At 41.0% G+C, this 14,427-nt stretch overlaps 1 protein-coding gene and 1 long non-coding RNA gene across 26 annotated transcripts in view; one reads left to right on the plus strand and one right to left on the minus strand.

Moving 5' to 3' along the window:
* LOC309608145 overlaps positions 1-14,427 on the plus strand; it is a 291,497-nt gene that overhangs the window by 256,393 nt on the left and 20,677 nt on the right. The gene's annotated exons all lie outside the window — the stretch shown is intronic.
* Positions 1-14,427, minus strand: part of GRM7 (glutamate metabotropic receptor 7) — a 1,142,612-nt gene that overhangs the window by 83,445 nt on the left and 1,044,740 nt on the right. The gene's annotated exons all lie outside the window — the stretch shown is intronic.

Here is a 14,427-nt window from a genome sequence, read left to right on the forward strand (position 1 = left end):
GCCTGTGCACCACAACTACTGAAGCCCGCGTGCCTAGAGCCCGTGCTCTGCTACAAGAGAAGCCACCACAATGAGAAGCCCGCGCACCGCAACAAAGAGTAGCCCCCCACTTGCCCCAACTAGAGAAAGCCCGCGCACAGCAATGAAGACCCAAAACAGCCAAAAATTAAAAAAAAAATTAACAACAACAATAAAAAAGAAATGTAGGCTCAGAGGAGTTAGATCCTAATTTAAGGTCATACAGTTGAGGAAAGGCAGAGCCAGAATCCGTACCTGTCTTGGCACCATAGCCCACATGTTCAGACCAAGCGAGGCCTTGAGAAACACTAATAGCTACTTAGTGTCGGTGGCTTCAAAATGTCATGAAATCGTTTTCCAAATTGCCATATTTTCCTTATGCAGGATAAAAGGTTTCCTCCCCTTACTGAATAAGCTGGATATGCAGACGTAAGCATTCAAAGCAAAATAATGGAGGCAAGAACATAACAACAAATAACTCACCCTGTAATTAAGTCCTCACATTTTCTATCTGAAGCCTAGATAATGATGTGCTGTAATTATTATAAAAACAATCTATTATCAGCACTATGAAATTAACAATTATTACAGAATTCATATTGGCTTGGAGCATCTCTCCTTGTTAAGGTAGCAACCCACCCCTGCTCCCCGTCCCCATTTTTTTTTTTTTTAACCAGTAGTAGAAATAAATTTGTGTGGAAAATTCCATAGACCATCTTGTATAATTAGGAATAATTTGGGGAAGGAGGAATGTCAACAATCTTTTACGTTCATGTATAGTTGACTTACAAAGTTGTATTAGTTTCATGTGTAAAGAAAAGGGATCAGTTTCATATATATATATATCTCTCACAACAATCATTTTTTACCTAAATGTGAATGTTATTTATTTCCCCAGAGAAGGACAAACTGACTCTGTTAAAAATGTGATGGTGTAAAAATAGTCATTTCATGCAAGTGAGCAAGGGGGCGGATGTGTGTTGGGGGCGGGTAATACTGCAGTGTCCATACACCCACTTTGTTCATATTTCTCTGCTACTCCGAACCACTTAACAAAAACAAACGCCCTCCACAAGAAGGCAGAAATTTTGTCTTTTTTGAAAACTTTACCAGAAAGGTTTGTTTTACCACCTCAGTCAATTGAAATACATGATAACTTGAAGAGGATCTTAATTTCTTCCAACGAGGTTACTTTCTTTGCAGAGGGAGCTTGGCGCTGTCAGGCAGACACGACGATGCCAAGTGGTTGGGGGGAAAAGATGTAACCGCAGACCCAGGATCCTCTGACTTGAGTTGTCGGGACCCTGGTATGAGAAGGAACAAAGCCCACTGGAATCCACTTGTCTGTGAACACCCCTCCCTGGCGTTTGCCAACTCCCAGGAGACCTTTTTTTTTTTTTTTTTGTAGTGTCTCTAAACCTGTCACCTTGGAAGAAAGCATGCTTTGTATTCAGCTTAGCTGAGCTGACTCTGAAGAGCTTTTGATGTCTCACAGGATGAGACTTCTGTGTCCCGGCTGTTAAGGGAAATCAGCCTCTTCTTGATCCTTATTGTGTCCTAGATCGCTAAGTCTTTCTTTCCTCTATCAAGTTTTTTCCCTTTTCCTATCCCTCCCCCACAGAAAGACAACTCTTGTTTTTCTAGTACAGGCATCAGAAATAAAACTACACGTAGTTAATAATTTACAGTCAGAGTCACTCTAAAAAGAAGTTAAAGGATTCTCTCTTATCTTTCTTTCTCAGAACGTCCTTTGGGAGCTCTAAAAACACTTAGACTCAAAGGATAGGAGAGAAAGAATACACACTGCTTTGGATTTTCTGCCATACAAGGAAGTCGTGTCCTACTTTATTTCTCAGTTGGCCAACCTCATAAACCGTTAAGAAAATGGCGGTCAGGCCTAGTGAGCTTCCAAAGCCAAAGAACTCCCCTCTTGCTGAAATCCTCTATTTGTAGGGCTAAATAAATAATAAGCAATACCTATAAGATGAATAATGGAAATGATTAAAATCCAAAATAGACGTGGGTACTTTTGATTTGTGCACCCCTTCTTGCTACCTCCCAAGCCCATGTCTTCCTTGGTCTGCCCCATTCCCTTCAATAGCCAGATCATCTGTTAAAGCCAGTGACGGTCCATCCATCTTCCCTTCTCCTTCCCCACCCCAGCCCCCATCCTGTAGCTTGCCATGTCTGCTGATCCCAAATCCACATCTGTCTACTTAATTCCATCTCCACTGCCACCAACATTTCTCACCTAGAAGACTCCTAAGTGCTTTCCATTTTCACTCTCGCTCTCTCTACGGTGCAGATGGAGGGATTGGTTTTCTTTATTACTCTAAATGGAATTATATAAGTCCTGCACTTAAAATCCTTCATTGGCTCTCTATTGCGATTGTATTCAATTCCAGAGACCTCAGTAGAGTCTGCACTGCTCCCCTGCGGTCTGGCCCCTTTCTTCTCTTTGCCTGCTACGTCTCAACAAATCCACCTCCTGTAGTATCTCCAACTAATCCTTCTCTTTTCTGGTCGAGGTAGATGGGCAGGGAGGCTCAGGTGGATGTGTTGTGTCAGTGGGCAAGGTTAGCTAAAGTGGAAAAGAAAACTGCTTTCTGAGAAGTGGGAAAGAAGGAAGAAAAGGGAAGTGTATGCACTCATTCTTCCTAAGGTCAAGGATGGGGCTCATCCAAAGCCGACCAAGTAGGAGGCCATAGTCAGGCAGGTACCCTTTGATCCAGAAGCAAGAGGAAAAAGAAGAGGTTCTCTAGGCTGATTCTTATATGGACCCATGTCCATACCCACCTCATTACACCTATTTAGGTTCCTCTTTCTTTCCATCTACGTAAGCATCCATCCATGTATGTGGCAGACTTTCATGGAGCACCAACTACAGGCGGATGGAATGAAATGCCAAGGAGACATTGAGACCAAAGGAAAGAGGCAGATGAATGGCACTTGGGCTGTAAACCCAGCTCACCTCCAAAAGCATAAGCTAGTAATGCAGTGCTGGACTTGGGCCCTTTTCCTGCCTCAGCCCTTGAAAATTAATTCCAGAATATGGACTTCCCGTGACTCCCCAAGGAAATGCCACTCTGATTACTGAAAACAGTTCAGCTGTGCAGTTATACTGCTTTAGCCTAGGAAAGTGTCCTTTTCGACTGGAAAAGGGTTTTTAATCTAGAACCATTACTATCATCAGAGATTCTGAGCCTACCCTCCCACTGACAGATGCACACATATACACAAACTCTTCTCCCCCATCAAAAAAAAAAAAAAATCATTATGAAGCAGAGAGACCTCTGCATTTGGCTTTGTTGGGCTTGGGGAACAAGGCAAAAGCTGTTGACAGAAAATTACAAGCATGTCTTTGGCCCCAAGAGTACTGCATGACACTAATAGGGCCCATCAAGAAGTTGGATATTGGATCTGACAGGACTTAACTGCCCTGTGATGGCTTGAAAATGAACTGTGGCCCACCCAGGCAAACATACTTAAAGATGGAAAAAGCAACCAGTGTGACAGCTGGGGCTCAGGGACCCTGCATTGATACAAAGACTTTTCTTTTTTCATTAGATTGGGAACCTGCTCATTAAAGTCCAAAACCAAGAAAGAAAAATAAAGATGTAATATTCTGATAGCTCTTTAACGAGGTTTATGAGGGATTAGCAAAAAGACCCTTGGATTTAAAACAACCAACCAGACGTGCCCAGACAGTGGCAAAATAAAATAGTTTATTTATGCAAGAACTGGGTGTGGTAAATTCTGTCTCAGCGTCCTCCTAAGTAGCAGGAGGCTTTGGACACTGAAAAGAAAATTGGAGTCAAATTGGGGCAGATGACCACCTGCAGAGGCTAAATGCTCCGGCACATAGCTCAGTCATCAACAGGTCCAGAAGGGCTCAAGTTCAGTTCTCTCTCCCAGCAGCACACAGAACCACTGCTGCTGCTTCCAACGTTGCACTATGAGGGCCCAGGTAAGATTTCATGTCTTACAACTCTGTGCTTTGTAGAGGTCGGCTTGTCCATTGGGTTTCAAGGGTCTAGAAGCTAGAGAGTGCGGGCTTGTAAATTGTGTTTTGTTGTTCTGGGGTGGCGGCCAGAGATGCAATTTCTTTGGGGTCAGCTTTGATCCATCTTCCTCCGTTCAGGAGGCCCGGGGAAGTAATCAGTGGTTCTTGAGGCAAAGTCTGAGTTACTCCTCCTGCCTAGTGGGATGCAAGGTTCATTTGGGGGAGGGAGAGCTGGACTTGGGGGGCGGACTCAGCCTTAGGGGGGATGGCACCTCCCTCCTTTTTGTTCCCCATTTCCAGGCTGAATCCACGTTCCAGCTGAACGGGGCTTCTGCAGAAAGGTGCCCCTAGTGAGAATGAGAATGGGAGGGCCGCCTGGAGTCTGGAGAGAAATCCAGGCAGGAGGTTGATCCCTAAGGAACTCAGCAAAGACCAAGCAGAGGTTTCTCCTCTCTAGACCCAACCCAGAAGGGAGAGTAGAAGCCTATGTCATTTCCTCTGGGAAGAGGAAACAATTTTCCTTATAAACGAACAAAATAACATGGACTATTTGTAGATTGGCCAAGTGTTGGGGACAATTTTCCAGATAACATGGGACTAAAAATCTACCTGGAAAAATCCAGATAATTGAGACCAAGGAACTTTCCGTGGTAAATGATGAGGATAAATGGCTCACACTCTCATGGTCCCAGGCTGGCATTGCAGGGAGTGTCCTTTCAAAGAGTGTGAAGCGAGGTATCATTTCAGAATATTCAGCATGGTGAGGAATAAAGAGGGATAAAGAATTGTTCCTCAGTTTCCGTGTGTCTTCTGATATTCTGGGAACTTGTCTGGAAGGCAATTGAATTGTTTAGATAACTTGACAAAAAGAGTAAAGAAAAATCATGTTACTCTTTGACATAGTATATATCACATGGCAACCAGGAGATAAGGGAGAGATTAGGTCTGTGCTATTAAAACTATTTCTGCCAATTGTAGTATTGGAGGATCTGTAGTCATGGAAACATGTTCACGCATATCTATAGCTTCATCTTCATTCTTTCTGGTCTTCTGTTGATATGTCAGCCATGACACATGCTAAACTGTATATGTGTGTGTGTGTGTGTGTGTGTGTGTGAAAAATTTCTCTTCAAGGCCAGATTTAGGAAAAAACAAAACCAAGGAATGGCCCTGGCCCTTAGATGACCATCCAGTCACTCCTCACTCAGGAAGGAGCTGATAAGGGAAGGGACATACGGCATCTGCTGTTGATGGGTAAATGGTCTTGAAAAAGAAATCGCCCTCTTTCTTTCCTCCTCAATATGTAAAACACTTAGACACGGGGGTACTGTGATGATCATGATGATTATGTTATTAATGACTTCTTTTATGCTTTATAAAGTGCTTTTCACTTAAATTATCTCTGACCCTTGCCACACAATCCTTCACGGTAAGTGTTATTAGCCTCATTTGACAGTAACAAAGGCTTTAAGAGAGAGTACAAAACCTGGTAGCCAGAGGACAGATCCTCACCTAGAGAGTGGCATGCGGTGTGTTAAAAAGTTATGAATGAATTACGAACATTTAAAAGTCTCATTTTCATGTAGAACCCTGCACTTCCAATTGCTCCTTAAAAAGTTCAGTGCCTGGCCACCCCCTTTGTAGAGCTGGGTAGGGGTGACCTCCCATCAGCAGGACACGAATGCTTCAGCTCATCACAGTGGAACTGTGATGCCCTGTCGCCCATTACTGCCCTACTTTAGTAAGCTCCCTGCCCAGTTCCTGTGGACACTAGAGTCTTCAACCAGTTCTCCAGAAGGATAACAAATGTGCTTAAGATCAAATGGCCAATTAACGGTAGAAGCGAAAATTAAAACCAGAGCTCTGGCACCAAGTCCGTCTCTGCTTCTGACTCTATGGAGTAGTTCTCAAACAGAGTGACCTGATCCAGATCTTAGAATCCCAGGTATGGGATCCAAGAATCTGCCTTTTGAACAGTCGCCACCCAGGATGTGATGTGATCGAAATGCTAGACTGTGATAAAATGCGAGGAGCACTTTGGATTCAGTAGTTGCCCAGCTTAACTGAATAACCATTTCTTAACTGTCATATTGATTCCTCATAGTGAAGCATGGTGCATATTGCAAGGCAGGCATTCAATAAATATTTGATGAATACATAATACTCATCAAGGAGTTAGGAGAACTAGGGTCCCCTTGGTCCTTTGACTAAACTAGTCCGTCTCTCTGTCATTGAACCCTCAAGTCTTTGGGCACACACAAAGTGCTGTGTTTTCTGACTCTGGATTATGTAACATTTTGGGGACCCTAGCTTTATTCATCTGTAAACCAGGTTGATAATCGACACATTTTTCTATGCCACTTGGGTATTGTGAGATATACCCTGTTTATGTATTCATCAAATATTTATTGACTGCCTACCTTGCAATATGCACCATGCTTCACTATGAGGAATCAATATGACAGTTAAGAAGTGGTTATTCAGTTAAGCTGGGCAACTACTGAATCCAAGACGGACTGAGCTGTGAGCCTCAGTTACCCAAAAGGTACTTCAATATTTACTTATGTTGGTAAGCACAGGGTTTTTCTTTTTCTTTCATTTTTTTAAATTTAATTTTTATTTTATATTGGAGTGTAGTTGATTTACAATGTTGTGTTAGTTACAGCTGTACAGCTAAGTGATTCCGTTATACATAGTCATATATCCAGTGTTTTTCAGATTCCTTTTCTATATAGGTTATTGTAGAATATTGAGTAGAGTTCCCTGTGCTATACAGTAGGTCCCTGTTGCTTATCTATCTAATTTAGATAGAGTAGTGTGTATATGTTAATCCCAAACTCCTAATTTATCCCTCCCCGCCACCATGTTTCCCCTTTGGTAACCATAAGTTTGTTTTCTAAGTCTTTGAGTCTGTTTCTGTTTTTGTAAATAAGTTCATTTCTATCATTTTCTTTTAGATTCCACATACAAGTGATATCATAGGATATTTGTCTTTCTCTGCCTGACTTAAACTTAGTGTGATAATCTCTAGGTCCATCCATGTTGCTGCAGATGGCGTTATTTCATTGTATATATGTGCCACGTCTTCTTTATCCATTCCTCTGTTGATGGACATTTAGGTTGCTTCTGTGTCTTGGCTATTGTAAATTAGTGCTGCAGTGAACATTGGGGTGCATGTATCTATTCAAATTACGCTTTTCTCTAGATATATGCCCAGGAGTGGGATTGCTGGATCATATGGGAGTTCTATTTTTAGTTTTTTAAGGAACCTCCATACTGTTCTCCATAGTGGCTGTATCAATTTACATTCCCACCAACAGTGCAAGAGGGTTGGTTCCCTTTTCTCCACACCCTCTCCAGCATTTGTTGTTTGTAGATTTTCTGATGATGCCCATTCTAACTGGTGTGAGGTGATACCTCATTGTAGTTTTGATTTGCATTTCTCTAATAATTAGTGATGCTGAGCAGCTTTTCTTGTGCTTCTTGGCCATCTGTATGTCTTCTTTGGAGAAATGTCTATTTAGGTCTTCTGCCCATTTTTCAATTGGGTTGTTTGTTTTTTTGATATTGAGTTGCATGTGCTGTTTCTATATTTTGGAGATTAACCCCTTGTCAGTCGCTTCGTTTGCAAATATTTCGTCCCATTCTGTGGGTTGTCTTTTCGTTTTGTTTATGGTTTCCTTTGCTGTGCAAAAGCTTTTAGGTTTAATCAGGTCCCATGTGTCTATTTTTGTTTTTATTTTCATTGCTCTAGGAGGTGGATCATAAAAGATCTTGCTGTGATTTATGTCAGAGAGTGTTCTGCCTATGTTTTCCTCTAAGAGTTGTATAGTGTCTGGCCTTTAAATTTAGGCCTTTAATCCATTTTGAGTTTATTTTTCTGTATGGTGTTAGGGAGTGTTCTAATTTCATTCTTTTATGTATAGCTGTCCAGTTTTCCCAGCAGCATTAGTTGAAGAGAATGTCTTTGCTCCATTGTATATTCTTGCCTCCTTTGTCATAGTTTAATTGACTATAGGTGCATGGGTTTATTTCTGGGCTTTCTATCCTGTTCCATTGATCTATATTTCTGGTTTTTGTGCCAGTACCATATTGTTTTGATATCAGACTGTAGCTTTGTGGTATAGTCTGAAGTCAGGGAGTCTGACTCCTCCAGCTCTGTTTTTCTTTCTCAGTATTGCTTTGGCTATTTGGGGTCTTTTGTGTTTCCATACGAATTTAAAAATGTTTTGTTCTAGTTCTGTGAAAAATGCCATTGGTAATTTCATAGGGATGGCATTGAATCTGTAGATTGCTTTGGGTAGTTAGTAGAGTCATTTTCACAATGTTGATTATTCCAATCCAGGAGCATGGTATACCTCTCCATCTGTTTGTGTCATCTTTGATTTCTCTCATCAGTGTCTTAGAGTGTTTATACTACAGGTCTTTTGCCTCCTTAGGTAGGTTTGTTCCTAGGTATTTTATTCTTTTTGAGGGCAGTGGTAAGTGGGATTGCTTCCTTAATTTCTCTTCCTGATCTTTCATTTTGTGTTGGAATGCAAGAGATTTCATGTATTAATTTTGTATCCTGCAATGTTACCAGATTCATTGATGAGCTCTAGTAGTTTTCTGGTAGCATCTTTAGGATTTTCTATGTATAGTATCATGTCATCTGCAAACAGTGACAGTTGTACTACTACTTTTCCAGTTTGGATTCTTTTTATTTCTTTTTCTTCTCTCATTTCTGTGGCTAGGTCTTTCAAAACCATGTTGGATAAAAGTGGGCGAGAATGGACATCCTTGTCTCATTCCTAATCTTAGAGGAAATGCTCTCAGCTTTTCACTGTTGAGAAGCACAGTCTTTTTTCAAAGCCCTCATGGAACTCGCACGGTTAATACTGTCCTATGATGCCATATCTTTCATGGTGGCCATCAGATATTTAGATTCACTTGACTAAAGGTCTTCTTCTCCAAAAGTAACTTGAGTATTTCATTTTCCAGACAGTGCACTATGAAACTACTCAAGCATCTGATTTTAACCCTAAATATTTAATTTGTTTTGCATGAAATTTACAAGAACTGTAATGCTTGCCTTAGTCTCTGAGAGTGTAAAGATGCATGTACCTAACTAAGTTAGGTTGTACACCTCCCCTAACCATTTATTTGAAATCCTTAAGGAAACAAAAGGCATATATAAAAACTAGCACTGTCTAAAATTTTCAAAGGTAACTAAGTACTTGCTACTCAAAATGTGGTCCCAGGACCAACTGTATCAGTACTTTCAAGGAGTTTACTCATGATGTAGTTTCTTAGGCTCAAGTGTACACCCAACAAGATCCCCAGGTTACTCCTATGCACTTGCATGTCTGAAAAGCCCTGAGTTAGATTCCCTGTTAACAGTTCCAACTAACCTTACTGTGGTCATCATTTCCCTATATATATACTTGAATCAAGTTGTCACATGTACAGCTTAAATTTACAAAATGTTATGTCAATTACATCTCAAAGCATGGTGGGGAGGAGTTCCCTAGATGTGACTGTTTTTGGTTTGTACATTTATATCATAAGGGTCTTTAGATGTGAACAAATTAGGCAGTAAGAAATAGAAAGTATTGGGGATATTTACACGCCAGTCTGTCTGGAAAATGTTGATGTTTTTCATGACATTTTTCCAAGCTTGACTTCAAATAAACATGGTGAGAAAGTGAGACAGTGTGGGCACATATAAAATGAAAACAAAAACAAAAAAACACAAATGCAGAAAATACTGTCTTCTACAGATTCTTTATGCAGTAAGGACATTAACGCCTTGTCTTTTAAATGTGTTGTATTTTCTTTGTTTTTGTTGTTTTTAATGTTTATCAAAATCTTCATGTTTCTATGTAGTCAGGTCATTGGACATTATTTGCTTTATTATTTCTTTATTGTTTTTATTATGTTGAGAATAGTGAACAGTGATTCTCAACTTTGGTTACACTTTGGAATCACCTGGAAAGCTTTGAAAACTACTGATGTTTGGATTCCCCACCTTGTCCCTTCCCCCCAGGTACCCTGCTTTAATTAGTCTGCTGTCCTACATAGGCCACAAGGTTTTCAAATGCTCCCCAGGTGATTCTATTGTGCCATCAGGGTTGAGTATTATTGCCTTAGAAAGTCCTTCCCTATAGCAAGATCAAATGATATTCACCTATATGTGCTTCTAATTAGATTTTATTCTAATTAAAATTTCTTTCATGATTTTTAAAGATTTTTTTTTCATAATTTTATTCTGTACCTGTTTTTCTCTGCAGTTTATGATAAAATTTGGGGCTCAACCTAGGACATATTTGAACTCTTTGAATAATGCCTCTCAGCTCTCCTTTCTGTCTATAATTCCTCTTCTATCTTTCCCTTTTAGTTCCAACAGATAACTGGAGATAATCAAACTCGAGATGACTTATTATTGCAGTCATAAATGGTCAAAGAGTAACACTAGTAATAAGTTCTGGTCTCAGAGTTTTAGGAGGAAGCAGGAAGAATTGGGTTTACTGCTTCATTTGCAAACAGTCACTATTGGAAAGCTAGCTTTTCACTGACTAAATTGGTGAATGATTAACTGAGTAAATTATTCTGTTTAGATAGACTCAACCATAGTCTTGACAATAATCACCCAAATGGCCCAGTGGAAACTTCCTTCTCTCCGGAGGCTCTAAAATTCTACTCTTGAGCAGCTGCTCTATAATTATGATTCCTCTCCTGAGTCTAAGGTGGTTGGTGAATGGACAAAGGGGCTGTCAGAGGCGGATGCCTCTCACGGTAGTCATTGTCATGCTTTAGTTGAGAGCCAGAGGTCTTGACATTGCATTATGTAGTCCTGACTTTGGCTTGGAGACAAAGTAATATTCCCCTTCTCCGTAAGAGCAGATGACATCACTGCAGAAAGCTTTTAAGCCTTTGCAAAAGTTCTCTTATTTTCTGTGCCCCATTAAATTGCCACTCAGTCCTAAGACTTGAGTAGCCTGAAGTACCAGCTACTAGCTATTGCTATAAATAATACCTTTGCCTCCCTTTAGATTCACTGTCTACATAGACAAAAAGGGCAAAGGGAATCTATTTTCCTTCTAAATATTTGCTTGATGGGTGTTAGGCTTTGAATTCTTCAACTTCATCACATTCTGTTATTTGAGACTAAGTAGAAGTTTTGACATTTTAGTTTGAAATTTGTGGTCATATATCCACAGAATCCAGGGCATGGTAACCTATCTCAGGCGTATGGTCATGTCAAAATGCAGAGTTTTGTTGCCTAAGGTATTGAGCCTTTGCTGTCAGTTCTCACAGAATATGAGAAAGTGCTACAGATACTGCTTTGCCTCCCTCTTCACATCATGCCCAATAAACCCATCACCTCTATAAAATAGCTGTCCCAGTGGCCTAGGGCATGCCACCCTGCTTATAGTTGATCTTTTCTACTGAAGTCATCTGGCGACCCAAGAAAGGAATTGATCATTTCACTCAGTCTCATCCAAGAAATATGAATTGTACATCCCATATACATAAGAACCCTGTGTGGGGTATTGTGGGAGACAAAAGATAAACTGGTTGAAAACTCACTCAAAAGATGAAGGAAGGCAAGGGTTTCTTAGACGACGTGGCAACAAAGTGCCCTTGGAGTTCAGAACTATATACATAAACAATGACAAGATTGAATCTCAAAAAAAAATGTTTGAGTTAAAAGAGACTAGACACCAAAGAGTATGTAGGGTACAAGTGCATTTGTATGATGTTCAAAAGTATCCAGAACTAATCTATGAGTCACAGTAACAGTTGTTTAGAGATGGGTACTACCTGGAAGGGGACAAAGGGAACTTTCTGGGTTATGGAAATCTATATCTCGATGTGGATGATGGCGATACAAGTGTCCACATGTGTCAGAATTCATCCTAAATACACTTAAAACTTTTGTATTTCATTTTGTTTTGTGTGTGTGTGTGTGTGTATATATATATATATATATACACACACACATACATAATCATTAATTTAAAAATAGTGTTGTAGCAGTTTAAAGGCAGGAGAAGTGGTAAACTTGCGAAGACTTAGAAGGCAGTGACGTTGAGATGGGCCCTGAAGAGGAACAGCATTTAGTAAGAGCACTTCCGTGGGAAGGAAGGAGAAAACCACTGCAGGGAGAGTCCACTGAAGGCTCAGGAGTTCAGTGAGTGTTGTGTGCCCGGGCCACTTGTGCAAGTAATATCTGCAATAGAATTTACTAAAGGACAGCATGGGGGGTTCAATTCAAATCATCAGTTTATGGGGAGTCATTAAGTGCTTGGGGGCAGCAGAGAGATGTGCCTGTATCTGTGCTTGGGCAAGATGCGTCAGGCCCCAGTGTGTCCCACAGCTGGGAGGAGGGAGGGGGGATGACAAAAATGAGTGAGGAGGCTGCTGGAGTTTCTCAACAAGCAAAGATTGGTGCTGGACCTATTTAATGGGAGCTAAAGGAATGGGGAGAAGGAACAAATTTAATATGCATGGCATAGGGACTGTCTCTGAGTTGTGCCCATGTGGGAGGTAAGGGACACAGAGAGGTCAAAGATGTTAAGATTGGCTGGGAGGAGGCATCAACAAATGAGTAAATGCAGGGAGAAATAGAGGTCTGAGAGGGGCTGTTGGACATCCTAAGTCAGAGAAAAGCCAGGGCAAGCGAGTAAGCACAGTTTTTTAAAAGTTGATGTGGACTTCCCTGGTCGCACAGTGGTTAGGAATCTGCCTGCCAATGCAAGGGACACAGGTTCGAGCCCTGGTCCGGGAAGATCCCACATGCCGCAGAGCAACTAAGCCTGTGCGCCACAACTACTGAGCCTGCACGCCACAACTACTGAAACCCACGCGCCTAGAGCCTGTGCTCTGCAACAAGAGAAGCCACCGCAATGAGAAGAGTAGCGCCACGCACCAAAACGAAGAGTAGCCCCCGCTCGCCGCAACTAGAGAAAGCCCGCACGCAGCCACGAAGACCCAATGCAGCCAAAAATAAATACATTAATTAAAAAAAAATTTTTTTCCATCATCACAGAAAATCCCATTGGGCGGTGCTGATCAATGAACACCCGTGATTAATCCCACCTACCAATATTGCAAGTGTATTATGCTCTTCAAGAGATCTTCTATAAACTATTGGTTTTTGTGGATAGAGTATTCAAAACCTGGACCTTTACCAGTAGCTTGAAAGATCTGCAGATAGTTTTGAACATCAAAGTACAACATTGGATCCCAACCATTCCCACCCTTGGTGAAAATTTGGCAATGCGTTTTAATAGCATATTCTTTCAGTATGCAATGGGAAAAAGAACTGTTGATGTTTTCATGGCTGTTGTTGAGGAAACAGGTTCCCAGTTGAGCTAGGAAAGACTAAGATGACATGTGACAGTTTAGTAGATTATAAGCAGTTGCTGGTGAAGGAGAAGTTCTGATACACTGCCTGGTGTAGAATAAGATTAGTTATACAGTTCTCAGCTGAAACCTACTGTTTCTTGTAGATTACTGTGACATGATTGGCCAAGCCATCCAAATGTCACTCTACACCTAGAGGGAAAGGGAACAGGAAATGGACCTTTGAGTATGATACCCTGTGCTAAACACAATGTTGGAGTTTTCAATATCTGATTATATTCCAGATGAAGTGAGGTCTACAAGGCTTTTTGAATACTAACTTAATAGCAGCATCTTTGTGCGTGAAAAGGGAGCATAACATATAAGACGAGTTGGGAAATTTTCTCTTAGGCTGCTGGCAATGTCTGTTGTTATACACACACCCCGAGGTCAAGGAGTAGGACATCGCTATTTATTGGAATGTAATGAAGTTGATGAGAATGAGCTGTAACAAAAGAAGCAAGGTCAGCTTGAAAGAGTCTTGTTGGTAAATCATGGGGGTGTACATAGAAAGAAAGAAAGTCACGGCAATGCCTTGCAGGGAAAGAACATCAGTGATCATTTTGTAAATGTTTTGTTTGTCTTTTCTAACAGGCTCTTGTGCTTAGCAGACCCAATGAAACTAGTCTGGTCTTGCTTTCAGAAGCTTTCCGAGTAGTGGAGGCTCAGAAAGGGCTTCGGTATTTTGGACAGCAGCAGTTCCGGTTTTATTCCTCCCTCCCCCTAACCACTCCTGTTTTGTTCAGTGCCCCCTGCTCTGCACACTCACCTCACTGGTCTTTTGCCCAGTTTGTGCTTCTCTCTCGTATTCTCCTATTTTGCAGCACTGTATTTTAATGGTTAAGATATTGACTCTGAAACAAAAGTTCCTAATTTCCAATCCTGGCTCCATCACTTGTTAGCTAAGTCCTCGGTTTCCTCTTCTATAAAATAAGGATGATTACCTACTTCATCAGGTTGGTGTTATGAGTATTAAATGAAGAAGACAGTAATTATGAATATTCCCTGGCACACAGTAA

The sequence above is a fragment of the Balaenoptera borealis genome, assembly GCF_965194805.1.
Source record: "Balaenoptera borealis genome assembly, chromosome: 12".
Classification (NCBI taxonomy): domain Eukaryota; kingdom Metazoa; phylum Chordata; class Mammalia; order Artiodactyla; family Balaenopteridae; genus Balaenoptera; species Balaenoptera borealis.